The 17,311-nt window shown below is 39.1% G+C and overlaps 1 protein-coding gene across 1 annotated transcript in view; it reads right to left on the bottom strand.

The window, feature by feature from the left end:
• The window catches only part of LOC113072718 (roundabout homolog 2), a gene marked incomplete at its 5' end in the record, with an annotated part of 133,220 nt that overhangs the window by 103,748 nt on the left and 12,161 nt on the right, over positions 1 to 17,311 (bottom strand).

Genomic DNA, 17,311 nt, shown 5'->3' with positions numbered 1-17,311 from the left:
CCGATCTGCTTCAAAGACCACATGTGGCTTCATATCGACTCTCTTTTTCTCATCATGTTCAGCGGGGCTTGACAGTGGCACTGTTATACTGATAGATGGAAAATAGCCTTCCTCTTTGCCTACAGCTGAAAAAAAATGAAACATTTGGGGGGGCCTCGAACCTAAGATAAGTTTCATTTGCCAACTTACCAAAGCGGGCGACCAGAGCACAGCCCTTTGAGCAACCTTAGGTATTTACAATTCAATCAGAAACTGCCGAGCTGTGACCAGGAAGAGAGCACTTGCTTTTATTTAATTTCTCTGTCCGTATTGCTCGCTCTTTTTAGTCCTCCTTCTTGTTTTGTGAGATCTAATAATGGAGGAGCGATTCGCCAGCTGTCATGGTCGCGGTCACTTCATAAAAATCAAATTGGAGAGAAAAGCTGGGATGATGGTGAATGATGAGGGAATGAGAGGGGAGGAGGTAGGTAAAAAAACGAGGTAGAGATAGCTGGGGGTGGGGGACAGGATGATAGGCATCGTGAGGAACTTGATTTAGGAATCATCTGCCATCTTGCCTTGTGAAGATGATGTTTATGTAGCTATAATGGCCTAAAATGGAGCATGAATGTAGATGACGGAGAACTGACTGATGCCCACAGGGTAGTTTAGATCGCTGTTATTTGTTCTGTTTATTCAGACGGTGAGTAAAGACACTTGGAAAAATGCAATTTTCCACCTGATAGACTACTGTTGTTTGGACAGACAGGAAGATAAAGAGAAAATGTGCAATTTAAAAGAGGAAGAGGAATAGGAAGAAAAACATTAATCATACATATTACACCTCAGTCAAGTGAAAGGTATGGTGACAAAATCGCACAAAGATTCGGAGATGTCCATGAGAGATATTTTGAGAAATGAGTGATCATACATTTTAAATGCATGTGTCTGCTAAAAGTGAGGACTTTTGGAAAACGAATGTCCTCATTGTGAATTCACAAGATCTAAGGTCATGAAATTCAGGTTGCTTCATTGAGGTTAACTGAGAAGAGTTCCCAAATTTAAGGATTTTTCTCAAAGAAATTAATTAGCAAAATCTATGAAGCTCACAGAGAGAAGAAAACTGTGAAAGATGGAGTTAAAGAAAGAAGAAACTTAACAATTAAGGAGACAGAGAGAAAAGTAACAGCTTTCCTTCAAGATAAGCATCACCTCCAGCTGAGATGTCCAGCGAAGGCCTCGTGCTGAGTTGCATACTTTATTGCCAGGTTCAAATTTGACTGTCTAAGCTAAGCTAATTTACTGCAAGAGAAGCACACACATGCTTACACACACATATAACACCTCTGGCACCATGGCTGGACAAACATCTGGGCTCTCAAAACAACCTCTCCACTGTGATTACATTGGCCTTCACCATCCTCATAAAAGCCCAGATGTCAAACGCAGAGACCCGAACATCTGCTCCATAAACATCCCCATAACGTCTCCGCAACATCATCCTGAAAGTCCTTCCACCCTACTGCACATCGGACTCATCTTTGCACTTTCCAGTTGTCGTGGCATCTGCATTCAGAAGAGGTGCCATCCAGCTTGGCCCACAATGCCGCCTGTCCGTCTGTGCGGCCCATCTGTAAACGGGGGTCCCCCTCCTTTCAGTTTCACACATAGAAACACACTCAATCGCTTGGGAAGGAGGGGTTTCTATTGGCATGAAGGGTGTAGCGATGGTGCCAGACACTGACAATACTCCCAAAAACCAGCACGCGCCTATCTAGCACATTTCTAGACTATAACTAGCCCAGTAAACCAACCCAAATGAGACGTATTAATATGCACACACTAATTCATGAATATGTAGGGTTAATAGGCGTGGTTCCACGCTAATTCATTAATATGTAGGACTTAATAGGCAGAGCACCGTGTTAATTGTATGCTGGATTTGATTTGCATTGGTGTATTAGAAACATTAGGTGAGTCTGGCACCTCAGACGGACAGTGAATTAAGACTGGGAAGCTACCAAATGATGACATTTTGTTACAAACGCTACAGGGTACACATCTTGAAGCGTCCCGCTAATAATCTTAGCAACTGGAGCTTTTGATTTACATATTTATTTCCTCATCTTTGATGTGTGCAGGTACGATGACAGGATTCTTGCGTCTCAAGTAGACTGCAAAACCCTGCTGAGGACCGAGAGCACTTCAGAGATTATCAACTGAGTGGATTTGAGATTAGCTACAATCTTTTTACGTGCGGTTTTTGCAACCGCAAGAGAAGATCTGGAGATGAATGAGGATATAAAGCAAGAACAAAGTCTAGTGCAAACATTTACACGACAGAGGGGAACACAATCCCTAGCTATTGAAACCACAACTGTACAAGATAAATATAAGCTAAGGAAAACAATAGTAATTAGCATAATTGTGTTTTGTTTTTGTTCTGGATTTATGCTGTTTACATGTACATGTTTCTGTACATGTTGATCAGCGCAGAGAAAAGATGGAAACCTACAATGACTGGATAATGAGGGAGAACACTGAAGAGGGAAAGGAGAGGTGTGTCATATATTTAGAGGGCAGAAAGAGAGGATTCTGACACAGTGGCACAAGGGAATGAAAGAAAGGTGGGATTCAGTCGGACACTGTCATGCTTAATCATGGAGAATTCCTTGTTGGCATTTGTCTCTCTGGAATTATCGCATGTCTGTCTCGAACCTAATACTGTTTGGAAGTCCTCACACTGTTCTGCCATTAACCTTCAACTGCTTAAGGTAAAGACATAGAATATTGCAAAGCAGCTGATGATATTAAATGTTAGTTGATCAACATAGAATGGTTTCTGAAGGATAATGCGACACTGAGAAATGGCTGTTTATCCATTTATACTGCTCATTTGTTTATTACTTTTAGTTTCTCTCACTTTCAATTTACCTTTCACTATTTCATAATTCTTAACTACTTCTTTTGCTGCTTTGCTTGAAAATGTCCTTCAGGAAATTCAAATCTAATTTGAACCGTTATTTCGCATTTCTAAAACTTCAAATCAAATTATCCCATATACAGCAAAACACATTTACTAGAAGCTGAAAGACTGCCTTCTCTTTCGCTGACAGAAAAGCTGTGCTTATACTTTAAAGAAATAAATTTTTAATAGCTCTCATGTTAAAAAAATAATAATGAAATTTGTCATCGCTCGACAGCCGGCCCTAAACTCCCATATAAACAAGTAAATAAATCGGTGTCCTTATCGATTGCGCCATTATTTATCCTCTCTCAATCACCAGAGTGACGTAAAGCGAGGGAAAGGTGACAGAATGATGAGAAAGACGAGAAATATCCCTGCACACCTCCAGTCCTCCCTCCCTCTTTCAGCATGTCCCTAATGAGCATGTCACCAGCGGAACACATTTCATATTGTTTAATTGATCTCCTCATCCATCATGAGAAGATCCAATATGTGGCGCTTTTAATCTCCGTGGGCCTCAAATCATAACCGTAGCTCACACTCGCCCCGCACGTACCGTACTCATCAAAGAACGGAGAACGTGAAGGTCGACTATTGCAGCACATGGATTGAAGCTTAATTTAATGAGATACACCAAAAATGTGTAGCATTTTAGCAAGTTTCAAAGTTTGACTGTGAACAGCTGTAGATGTTTAAACAGACGAATTTAATCAAGTGCAAACAGTTCTGGATCAACAACAAAACACACAATAAACACACTTAACTGCTTCGAGCCATATAGAGCCGGCTAAGTGTGTGTTATCACAGGGTTTAGTCGAGCATGTCGTCCTGGACACGTAGTCTGTCCGCTCCCTGTCAGGTTCACATAATTGATGGCCTCACTAATGAAGGTTTACTAATTGATTGCGGAGAAAACAGCATATTACTCATGGAACAGTGGCGGGATCCAGGGACTAGCGGGACAGTTTGTCAATGCCAGCCTGTTTTTCCATTGGCCGTTCAGCCATAAATGTCGTTGTGGTCGAATGCCATGTAAACACGAGAAGAAACTTGGATCAAACTTTAAAGCGCCGTCGCCTGCGACCGATCCTGATGTGAAAACACATTAAACGACTTAATGAAAATTATCCAGAGTAGCACAAACAAAGAGGCTTTCTACATATAATTAACAGAGAAATTGAAAGCAATTCATTCGGAAAACGCTTCGAACGGGAACGAGTACGGCAGCGGCTGGCTCTCTATTGTCTGTCGCGAGCAGTCGCTCACTGACCTGTTTTTCGCACAAAGCTGCTAATGTAAAAGAAGCTAACACGCGTGGGTAGGCGCTGCCTTTGATTAACTAATTATCAGACATTATCAAGACTAAACAGAATCCATTAACTGCTGGTCTGTTGTAGACATCCTCTCATTTCCCTCAGGAGCACCGAATGGCCCTCCCTGCTGCTAGATCGCTAACGTTACACACATACCTCTCCTATCAAATCTATAACAACTAATTCCTTTCTTTAATGAGCCTCTAATTGACTTTTGATGGTTGAGGACAATTGGCAGCTTAAGGTCCCTTTTTAGATCATAACATAAATATACATTTATTTAACTGTATATGACAACATCTTATTGACTTCCATTGCGATCACATTAGGCTAACTGCGATTATGAAAGACTAAACTGAATCCAAATCCAATTATAATTTATTTCAATATTTATTTCATTATTAATGTTAATATTCATTATTTTTTTAATATTTTGAATTCGATTGAATATATATATATATATATATATATATATATATATATATATATATATATATATATATATATATATTAGTTTTTTTGTCATTTTTGTTGTTTATATTGTCTTTTGTTTTTTAGTGCCTTTGATGTTTTTATTATTATTATTATTATTATTATTATTAATTCATTATATTTTTCTTTCGATTAACATTTATTTTTGTCAAAAGTAACAAATGAAGACTTTTTGATTTAATTAACTTAAATCAATATTTTTAACGAAATGTTTTTACTGATGTGTGAATGTAAACATTAGAATTAAATGTTAATATTTCACTTCGCAATTTAAACCAATATATCCAAGGTTACTGGCTGTTAACCTTGAACCCACCACTAGGCCAAATCAGTTTTAGCAGTCATTTTCATAGCAAATTGAAATTAAGAGCTCTTGCATGCTGTTCACATGAATATTTATATGTAATATACGAGATTAAACATCTGACACAGTAGATTCAGTCGAATCAGAAGCACATTTCCTGCCAATGCGTCACACAAATGATTGTCCCCAGGCACACTGGCATGGTGGAACCATGGTCAGGGACGGATGATAATTTCATCAAATCATGACTTCAGGGAAGATGAATGAGTTTATGTGATTTATTTCAATATTTGATTGTAAAATCTAATTTTGTTATATAGATGCTATTTGTGCATTAATTTATTTAAGGTTTTATGTCAATTGGAGGCCTACATATTATGCATAAATGTCAAATGAATAAAATTTTGAGCCACATAAACCTAAAAAAATAGAATGTAATATAAAACCGCACAGTAGGACACTGCAAATACACAAACACACACTACTTGTTAGTCTGTCTATGGCTGAGGTTAACAGACTCCCAGTGCCATTTATTGGTTGGTGTGTTTGCGAAACCATGCTCTGCTTTCCAGACCCCAGCTGCGGCGCGACAGCACAGCAGGTTGAGACAGGAGGGAAGACAGAATGCAGAGAAGAAAAGAACAGGTAGAAAGATCAGGCCTGTTGTACCTCTAATTGAGTCCTTTGGGCCGTGCCTCCTCAGATCAGAGGCCTTGTTACAGGAATCCGGTTTCATGCTTTCTTAACAATGGGATTTGGGAGAAAGGGATTTATTGTCCTGGGGGACGCTCTTCTAACATCACTTCCATACTCCCCCTTCGCACTCTTCTTATGTTTGTTATTCCTTTTTTTCCTCCCCGACGTCGTTCCTATGATTTAAATCCAATCATTTCAACAGGATAAACTCCAGTGGTTAGCCTGTTAACGGCACGGGGACGAGATACAGAAACAAGGGCTTAGAGGAACGCAGGGGACCTTTAGAACAAAAAGAAGAATCAAAGCGATTTGGGAAACGAACACTGATATCGTAAAGTTCGACATCCAGACATTTAAAGGCATAGTTGACCAAAAATCTATATTCTGCCATCAATTACTCACCCTAATAATGCTCCATACCTATATGACTAATTAGGCTCCTCTGACTTTCACTTTTAATAAAAATATAAATATGAATGACAAGAGGTGAATAAATGATGACAATTTTAATTTGGGGGTAAATTATCGCTTTAAGACTTCAGGAAATTATATTCAGGAAATAACATGGATGCATTAAATGCAAAAATTTAGCATTAAATAATATATTTGTATGAAGCTTAGCACAGAATAAAAAAAAATAAAAAAAATAATCATATTTTGCTCACATAATTTGGACTTTTTCTCAAAATTGTATGTTTTTATCTCACAATTCAGAGAGTTTCTATCTCAAAAAGATTAGCTTTTATCTCAACTCTAGTTGTTTATTTTTCAGAATTTTAAGTTTAAGTTTTCAAATTGGCATTTCCTCCTTAGAACTGAGGCAAACATGTCAGAATTGTAAGATAAAAAGCCAAAACTACAATACTTTTTATTTATTATTGTTTATTTACATGGTGAAAATAAGCTTCCAGAAATTTTCCTAATCAAAAATACTAACTAAAAATCCACAATGCATCATATAAAATCTAGATGGATAAAAACGCCATTATTTTTGTAATGTGCTGTGTCCCATTACACCAGTTAAATGCGATACTATTTTATGTCATCTTTAAAAGTTCAATAGTAAATGCAAGCAATCTCTGCTTGTTAATCTGTCATAAACATCTATACAAATTTGCAAAAACTGTGTCCAAGCAGAAAACAAACAAGAGAGCAATAATAGCCCACAATTATTTGCTTTACTTAATTCAGTGTAAACAAAACTGCTATGTGCTGCATTTTTGTTTCCTAGGAAGTCGATTAATTCATAGCTCCAGTGTGAATATTCCATAAACTCAGATGCACGGATAACGCCAGTCAGACTGGTGGGGAATTTAGTGTTTGAAGAGCTGGAGGAAAAACTGTTTTCAGTGCCTCGCAGTCTGGTGATGAAAGCATTCATTTTGTAATCAGCCTCACTGAGACTTTGAGGAGTCTGTGTGTGTGTGTGTGTTTGTGAGGAAGCTTTGTTGAGCAGAAAGGAAATGGCTCTGTGTTTTTAAAGAGCAGCTGAGTGACATACAGACTCATCTCTCAGGCCTCCAGCGACATTAAAACATGCAAACAAAAGTCCATTATGAACACAGACATTTAAAGCAGGCCGCGAGCTCTAAACTGAAGCAGTTTCTACAGTATATTAAAGGACACAGGGCTGTGATAACCCTGTCACTAAATGTATACACACAACAAGGCCATAATCATGGAAACTATTGTGTACAGAATACCAGAAGACACTGAGAGGAAGAAGAATAGAGATGGAGACAGAGAGTCCCGTGTGTTTGATTGTCTCCTCAATCCAAGGCGTTTCAAATTGCTGTTATACACTATTCAAATAACACACACACATGGTTGGAGACAAACTTCTTAGACACAGACGGGGTCTATCCACCTGATGCCAGGCTCTGGGCCCGTGTGTGTGTGTGTGTGTGTTTGTACAAATAGAGATGATGAGAGGAGAGACAAAGAATGGGCAAAGCTCTCTGCGGGAGAACTTCACACACACGTGTACACACACACACAGAGAGAGGAGAGAGAGAGAGAGAGAGAGAGAGAGAGAGAGAGAGAAAGAGGCCAGTGCTAGAAAAAGCTTTAGTTGTTGACATCTTGTCTTAAAGGGACAGTACACTCAAATCAATAATCAGTCCCTCCAGAAAAACGCAGATTTTTTTTTTTGTGATTGTTGCGGACAATAATCCTTGATTTTGCGGCACATTTTCTTTAAAAATGCGTTCCCGCAATATAATTTGCCCCCACTGTCATGTAACAAATCGGGAAACTGCTTCGCGCAGTCTTTTGCGCTTACTTTTGTCGGCAAACGAGAACAATTTGCATGTTTCAGGTTTCACCCTGGTTTCACAGCGGTGATTGCAGATGATGTCGCGCACGTCGCGTAATTACGTCACTTCAAAAGGTACACATGGGGGAAAATAATGGCGCTTTACTTGAGTGAAGTAAACGCAACATTTTTAAACTTTCTGCTAAGATATATGTGACTTTTTGCAATGAAAATACAGGGATTATGAAATAATGCTTATACCGCATATTTTGCTTGCCGAAATCGGCAATTTATGCGGCGAAAGTGCATCGTATTTGAAAAAATGCGACCCCGCATAAATATGCGGCCTTTGGCTAATTATGCATTAAATCAGGCGATCGCATAAACACATTTTTCTGGAGGGACTGAATAATAAAAGAAAACAAATACAGGCATTTCACACTGTGTCATTCAGTCTCATTTTTAATTCTGTGAAACACACATGAGAAAATATTAGAGTGTACATGTTTCCCATCGATAAAAGAGCCATGTCCAACATCGAAAAAAGAAAAATGGTTGCATACTTAGACAACAGTTGAAGAATCAATTAAATGAACAGTAAAAAAACACTGCCTGCAGACATACGTAAGAACTTGTTTAATTTCACTGTATATATATATATATAAAAAGAACCCTATAAAAATGTATTGAACATGTCAAGTTGAACTAGCTGAATGAGAATTAGATCTGAGAGCTACAGTATGGTTGAAGGAATATTTTCAACAAATTACTTCAATTCCAATATAAAAGCTACTGAAAAAAAAAAAGACTTGAAATATAGAGCACAAATCACATGGACCATTTTTATGTCACTTTGTTCAATTTCTGAGCATGACAGCGCTATTCCCGATTCACTGTCAATGTATTAGAAAAGAGCAGCCTGGACATTCTGCTGCATGTGTCTTTTTCTATTTTGTTTCTCACAGATGAAAGTATGTCAGGCAGTTTGGGAACAACAGCAATTGTTAGACAAAGCACTATAAACATACCATATGCATGTTAATTTGTATTTGAATGCAGAAGTTAATCACGGAAGGGGAGGATTTTCAGCAAATAACAATACAAAACCTATTGAATGGCTTTAGGAGGCTTGAAATATAGCTCACAAATTATATGGAACATTTTATGGCATTGTTTTTTTTTTTTTTTTTTCAATTTGCAAGCTTGACAATCCCAGTCCTTATTCACTGGCATTGCATGTAAAAGAATACATAGCATTCTGCCACTCAGTTCTTTTTGGGTTCAGTAAGCCTAGATATTATAATATAAATATATATATATATAAATATATATATATATACATATATATATATATATATATATATATACACATATATATATATATATATATATATATATATATATATATATATATATATATATATATATATATATACATACATACATACATACATACATACATACATACATACATACATACATACATACATACATACATACATACATATATATATATATATATATATATATATATATATATATATTACAGAAGAAAGTAAGTCAGACAGGTTTGGAACAACATGAGGGTGAGTACATGCATTTTTGGGTGAACTGGCCCCCTTGAATCCACTGCAGTTCACGCTCACAATAAACAGCCACAGCGATTAACAGCACCTGTTCAAGTCACTGTCTATTCAACTGCTCTACATGCAATATCTGGATTCCCCAGAGCCTAATAAAACAAGATTTGCTTTGGGACAGTGTGTGTCGAGTTTGTGTTTGTGTGTTTAAACTCGCAGCACACATCAAACAAATGAACTCTACTGAATATTGCTGTAAAAGTATGTAGGTCAGAAGAAAGATAGATGCCACTTTAGGGAACCGGCACAGCGCTCTCTCTCTCTCTCTCTCTCTCTCTCTCTCACACACACACACACACACACACACAGTTGCCTGGCAGCCACCTCTGGGGCCTAATAAAACAAACTGCAGTGATGGAGTGGTAATGAGAACGGAGAAAGAGTGATGTGACAGCCTGCAAAAAGATACGGAAGTGTTTCTACACGGCACAACCCAATAATGAGACTTCAGTCGACGTATCTGCACATAACGTCTCCGAAGCATTTCAGCAAACTTTGAGCAAAGGTAGAGCATTCACACAAATAAAGATATACAGTAGGTTCTGTCCTAAACGTGGTCTGCAAATATCTTCGTTCATAGTGTATTCATATACTAGTCAGTATAATGGTAAAGACAGAGATATTTTCTGCTTAACAGGGGCACATTTTTGCTGCTTCAGAATATTAAGTGTCTTTGTGTGTGTTTATTTGGCTGGTTGGGAGCATTTGCTTAAGTAGACGCAAAATAATTATGCAGTATTGCAGGTATTAGTTCTGGCTTCGTACGTAGCCAATCAGAATTAGCTTCTTTTACTTCTTTAGCAGCCGAACAAACCCATTTGATACTGTTCAGCACACACACACACACACAGAACTTCATGAAAGTGCTAACGTGGAAATTCACACTGTATTAAAATAAACAGAAGTAAACAGACTCACATTTCACATAAACATGCTAGGCCAGGATTGGAAAATGTACACAATCACATAAATTTCAGATTAAAATGATCTATGATATCTGTAGTGATGTAACAGTAGAGCTCCAAATGTGTGTGTTCATAAGTAATGAGAGTTGAGCTAATATGACCTTTATTATTCATCCCTTCTGAGGGGAACTGACCTCTAAATGACCCCTGGATCAATCAATGCAATCATCCTCACATCACTGACGCACCGAACGCATAAATATTCTATCATTCTACCGATCTACCACTCTTCATCTCTGTCTCGTGTCACTCTGTAAACAGCATCTCTTTTTCCATCAGTTCATTTTCCTGACCCCTGAATGTGTGCTGCCGTTCGAAGGTTTGGGGACAGTAAATTATTGATGTATTTATTTCTATTCCAAATAAATGCTGTTCTTTTGAAATTTCTATTTATCAAAGATTCCTGTATAACGGTTTCTTCAAAAACATCAAGCAGCACAAAATGTTTTCAACATTGATTAAGAAATGTTTCTTACATTAAGTCATTTAGCTGACTTACAAATGAGGACAATAGAAGCAATCAAACCTCACAAAAGTGCAACAATATGTCAGTTACTTGGCCGGTTTTCATCCAAAATATCTTAAATTGTGTTCCGAAGATGAACAAAGCTTTTACGTGTTTGGAACAACATGCGAGTAAGTGATTAATGACAAAATTTCATTTTGGGGTGGAGTATCCCTTTAAAGAACACTGTTTTGCTGACTTAAAGTAAAAAGATCATAACTGTTTTGAGTGAAATACTGTAGGCTTGTGAGTAGAAAATTTGGGTAATTGTAATTTTTGTGTGAACTGTCAATTAGTAAGTAAAAAAAAGAAAAAGACAAATGCAGGTAGGAGGCCATATTATGAGACGGAAAGAGAGAGAACGGCCAGCAGAACAGGGCGAGCGTAACCCTTCTTGCCTCTAGGGCTTTGACCTGCCCCAATTACACATAAAGTGACAGTGAGCTGCATGCCCCTGACAAAATGGGACTGGTCTGAATGCTAACGTCTCCAGGACCCCTGCATCCCCCTGTCCCTCCTTGCTTCCCCCCTCATTCTCTAGCAATAACCCATCGTGTGAAACGGGGTGTCTGACTCTGACAGCACTGTCATGGCCGGCCAATTCCCTGACATTTGAGCCTGTCAAGAGTTGCCACAGTGACCTGGCAAATCCATTGACCCCTTCTGGCACCATGCGGATGGGGGACTTTGGTCTGGCTGGGCAAGATGTATGTGGGGTTCTCATCCCAGACCATAGAGAGGGGCTCACAGTGGGGCACAAGTTAATTTCCAGTTACCATAAAGTTACCATAAGCTCTTAGGTCTATTTATATAGGGCCAGACAAACATGTGAGTGGTGAAGAGCGAAGGACGGAGAGCGGGATGAAGAAGTGTGAGGCGCGCTGTGGTGGACATCAAGATGCCAGCTGTCAGGACACAAGTCTGCTGCATCCACTGGTGTCAAAGACACAGACACACAGTCCATCACATGCTAGACCAAGCAAGATTCATTATTGAGATAAAATATTATCTAAAAAACAATCCTAATATATCTTTGCAATTATTTATTATATAATTGTTTTGCAATTGTTAGCAATTTTCCAGTTTTGCTTTTCAAGCTTATTTATGTTGCATTAAGGATGTTCAGATTTGTTTTGTTTTTTTTCTGGGAAGCAAGATAAAAACACTGATGAAGACCCATTTTCACTGCGCTTGTATAGACTACAAAGGAAACACATAGATGTCTCTCTTGCTCTCTCTTTCTCTAACCCCATTTCCTGTTTGTGGCACCGCTCAGGACCTGGGAACAGCCGGCTGGAAACAGGCACCACCGCCGTCAGGTTCAGAAACATCAGACCTCACTTATCCATCCTGACAGATTACTCTCAACTCAATGGATGCCTTTAATAAAATCCGCCTCTGAACCTCATTCTGATTTGTGCCTTCACCTGTCAATCATATATTCCTCAATATACCAGCATTAGTGTAAAGGAATAATGTTCCTTAAGTGTGTAAACACTGTAATGCTACTGATTTACTTTGTTAAAGTGACTGAAATCTTAGGGCAGGACTATCTGTTTGTCCAAATAATGGAAAACAGGCGCTTGTTTGAGAGTCATTATTTTTCCAATTTTAATACTGCTAGTGGTGCAGAAATGACACACTGCATATTCAATACAAACATTAAACTGAAATGACAAAGTTTTAGTAGATAACAAACGCAGGAACTGTGGGTAAAACCGGTCCACGATAATCAAATACTTTGAACTCAGCAGTCCGCATGCAATGTTGAGTTATTTGCGGATTGCTTACACTTATCCGGCACTTTCTGCCCAGCATGAGGTTTCTGCAGAGAGGCAGCGGGGGGGATCAAGTTCCGCACCAGGCCAGCGTCTGTCACTCCAGGCTGGCCAGCTCCACTTCCTTGATCCAAGAAGATTCACCCAAGCAGTAGGTGGTTGGAGTATCATCTCTCCTAGCAGCTGAGACCCAAAGAATCGCTGCCACTTTGGGATGGAGCGATGACAGGAAAGAATGATGGAGGGAAGGGAGGTGGAGACTGAAGCACAGCAGGGGGGCGGGGCTCAGCCAGCTTGACGGCTGCCAATCAGATAAAGTTAATGACAGCACAATAATGGCACCGCCCCCTTCCTCACGTTTCCTCTGAACTGCCTGCGAGGCCTCTCGAAAGAGGCATCTGGTCCTGGAAAGAGGAGTGTTGAGAGGAAAAGGGGGATGTCAGAGTGTGGATTTTGCCTGAGGTGTGTGGACTGGGAATATTTATGATAATCAACACCCGGGTTGGCACCGTCGGGCGAGCTGGAGATTCACTGTATCCATTCGACATCCCCCACCATCACATCCTTAATCGAGTCAAGTGACTTATTAAAGCGTATGGGCAACGTGGGGCTAATTTCATTAGCTGCCTGCCGAGTCCCCGGTATCTGATTTGTGTGCGCCTTTAGGGGGAGGGGTCAGGTTTAGAGATTGAGGAGGAATGGTTATCATCTGTGGACCGTTAGACACACGGCAATCAGAGGAGGAGGCAGTGAGGGAGGGATGGCAGAAAAGGAGGGTGTACAGGATGAGAGAAAGCAAGAGGAGGGTTTTGGTGATTAGAACAGATTGCCAAATACTTCTAGGGATATTGAAATATTGGCGAGTGCAATATTTTACATTTATATATGGGGAAAATGCTTTTAATCAAAGTGACTAGATATACATTTTATCAGTTCATTCACTCCCTGGAATTTGAACCCATGACTTAGGAGTTGCAAGTACTGTACGATGTAAGATTTTCATCAACATCTTGCACTGGCTATATATATAACCATTATACAGTGGTAGAGCATTGTGTTATCAAGCGTTGGGGGGGGTTCGATTCCCCGGGAACACATGATAGGTAACAACTGATAGCCTGAATGCACTGGAAGTCACTTTGGATAAAAGCGTCTGCTAAATGCATAAATGTTATAAATATACATATGGGTTAAAATAAGAAAATGCTTAACTTCAATTCAGTACAAGTTAATTTGGACAGCAAATCTGCCAAATGCAAAGTTGCAAACATATAAAACATGTTTTGTGTTTTGTCTTTATTATGTGTTTTGGCCAAAATTGATCTGAGCTTCCCTAGTATCAACCGATTTCCTAACACGAAAGCTGCTTGAGGTTTACAAAACCTGAATTCCACTGTATCACCCACAACCAGACCTGCGCAGTCCCTCTAGTCTATTAGCCAAGGTTCAATACCAGGTCAATCAATGGCTCATCGGAGGTCATTTCCAACAGATGACCTCCTATCTGCTACCGCGTTTGAGAAGCTCCTACTATCACGCCATCGCACCAGCCTTTCCACAACTCCTCAATGACTGTCCATTCAGAGAGAGGCCAATCTGAAACCAGGCTTACCACACAACACATGCTTTAGACTGCAGAGATAAGCATTGTGTATGGGATTAAAGGCTCGGCTACAGGAAATCATTATCGGACTGTTCTCATTTATCTCGTCTGGTTGAGAGAGTCCAAATGCTACAGGGCCTTTCAATGTGATGTTATACAGCACTAAAGCAGACTTTAAGAACTGAGACGTTATCCACCTGCTGGGTTTTGAATCCCAGAATGCGACATGCTGCAGGTTTCATTTTGCATAACGTTCGCGATTTGCTTTGCATATAGTCTAAAGCTAAATTACAGTTTGAATACATCTGGGTGGTTGTCTCCAACTAACCTCACATCTATATGCAGAATTATAGGGTCCGAATATGTTCTTTGTGCATATGTCAATGCTGAAATGACACATGCTATATGTTGGCACATGTGTGAATCTCCAGTTGAATTACAGTGACTATATGTGTGCAATTACTAGCACTAACGGAGCACTAATGTGCAGCATGCTTCCCTGCGGTGCTTGTTCTGTTATAAAGAGCCAAATCAATATTCATAATGTGTCAGAGAATTTATTTTTCTCTCGGTAGAAAAAAAAATCTGCTAAGAACTCAAAATAAAATGGAAAGGAAAGAATGAGTTTTAAAGTGTGCAATTAATGCATCAAGCTGCCCCATATGGAGCAATTGGACGACTCTCACTTGGTGCACACTGTGGGGGTTATGTTTTCCCTGAATCTCATTTAGGTCACCTGCATATTTAGATGTCAGCAGGAATGTATAGCCTCTAGATACACAAATCTAAATAACCACGCCTGCATTCACTATGTAAACATGCAGCTAGTGTCTAAATACAATGAAGATTTATGTAGATGAGAATCTGAAGGCGTTCATTTTTCATAGTCTGCTAGAAATGCATAATTCATCCTCTATATGAACCCGGGAGCAGGATACTATTAATGTTTCTTAAAGATCGAGGGAGTCAAAAGCATCAGCTTGTCAATCACACACACACAAAATGCACTCACAAGGTGATCACTCACTGTCATCTGCTTTCATTTCCTGTGCAGGTCAGTAATCTGATATTAAACCATCCAAAGACATCCTCTCACACACACACCACACCAGCATGAAACACTGCTGATCTCAACAATAACAAAACAAACGCCACAACTGAGCATTAAGTAAATGCATTTAACCCTTGATAACAATGTGGCAGACAAATTAAAGTGATTGATCTGGACAATTTAACAACTTTCATCTTAGAAAATGGACTGCCAGGCGCTTTACAGTAGGACATAACAGATGTAATGCGGGTCCCGCCCCGTAACTGGGCCCTCTAGGCACTGACGGCTGAATATTGGATACCCTGATCAGGTTAAAGCTATGAAAAATGTGACTGATTATTCTCATAAAGGTACAGCTCTGTGTTTCAAAACTTAGATGCTATATGAAAGCAGATCAAAAAATCATAAAGAAAATCCTCAGTGGGGGGAAAAAGCATGAGGAAAAAGCTCTGTTAAAAGTTTTCCATGAGGAAAAAAGTTTTCCATTCTAGTGAAAATCATGAAGCAAAACCTCCAGTGACAATATATGGAAAGCCTCCGGTGAAAATCCACAATAAAATACCTAGTAAAATTCACAAGGAAAACCCCCAGTGAAAAAACATGAGGAAAAAATCTCCAGTAAAATTATATCAGAAAGTACCTAGTAAAAATCAAGGAAAACCTCCAGTGAAAACTACATGGACAACCTAAAATCCACAAGAAGTAAAAATCATAAAGAAATCCTCCAATAAAAAAACTAGGAGGAAAATCTCCAGTGAAAACCCATTAGGAAAACCTCTAATGAAAAGAGAAAAGACCTAATAAAATGAGGAAAATCTTTGGGAAACCCTTCAATGAGCAAAGCATGAGGAAAACCTTCTTTAAATAACCTAGAAAAAGTTGCTGCTCAAATATCCTGTAGAAAACATCCAGAAGAAAAACCATGAAGACAGAGCCAAATGAAATCCCAGTGGACCTTCACATTGAAATTCACATTTGTGCACACTTCAGTTCCAAACACACACACACATAACCTTATATAGGCACCAGTATGTACACACACTGACGTACGCATGCCTCCAAATAATAGTTTTGCCCTGAACGGTGTAGAGCACAGGAGAGCAGCGAAGAACAGTCTGTAGATAAGACTCTATTTTGCATTTGAATGGAGCTGTTCTGATTTCTATGCACTTGGCCTTTAGCCACACGACTATGTGTACGTGTGTGTGTGTGTGTGTGTGTGTGTGTGTGCATGCTCAACAGATCCATGTGTCCTTCTGCCTCTCGTTTTTGAATTTATAAGTGCTGTGTGTGTGTGTATGCATGTCTATCAGTCCATCTGTTTGTCTCGCTGCCTTGCTAGTAAGAGCGATTTTACCAGACCAAACACATGAGTTAAAGATCACGGTCTAAATAAGCTCAATATTCACACATGCATGATGAGAGAATCTGCATATCTTGAAAATAACAAGTGGATAAAAACAATATTCAGAACATCCTTGAGGTTGCACATACTTATAATGCTCGAAACAGGTCATTGACATTAAGATCTCATGATAATGACACTTAACTCATAAATATACGGCTACAACTTGGCCTGCCTGGATGAATTATAATGTGGGGAGGTTTGCCAAAGAAAACAGACATCATTTACATATAAAACACCTTAAAGAAACAGTACCAAAAGCATAGGATAAGAGAAAAGGTCAAAACTGGTCACGAATAACAAAATCAGGATAAAATTTAGTGCAAGAAGCCTTGAAAAATATAAACGTGTCCCAAAT

This window comes from Carassius auratus, unplaced genomic scaffold (genome assembly GCF_003368295.1).
Source record: "Carassius auratus strain Wakin unplaced genomic scaffold, ASM336829v1 scaf_tig00009996, whole genome shotgun sequence".
Classification (NCBI taxonomy): Eukaryota; Metazoa; Chordata; class Actinopteri; order Cypriniformes; family Cyprinidae; genus Carassius; species Carassius auratus.
This window is presented reverse-complemented; position numbering and strand designations above follow the sequence as displayed.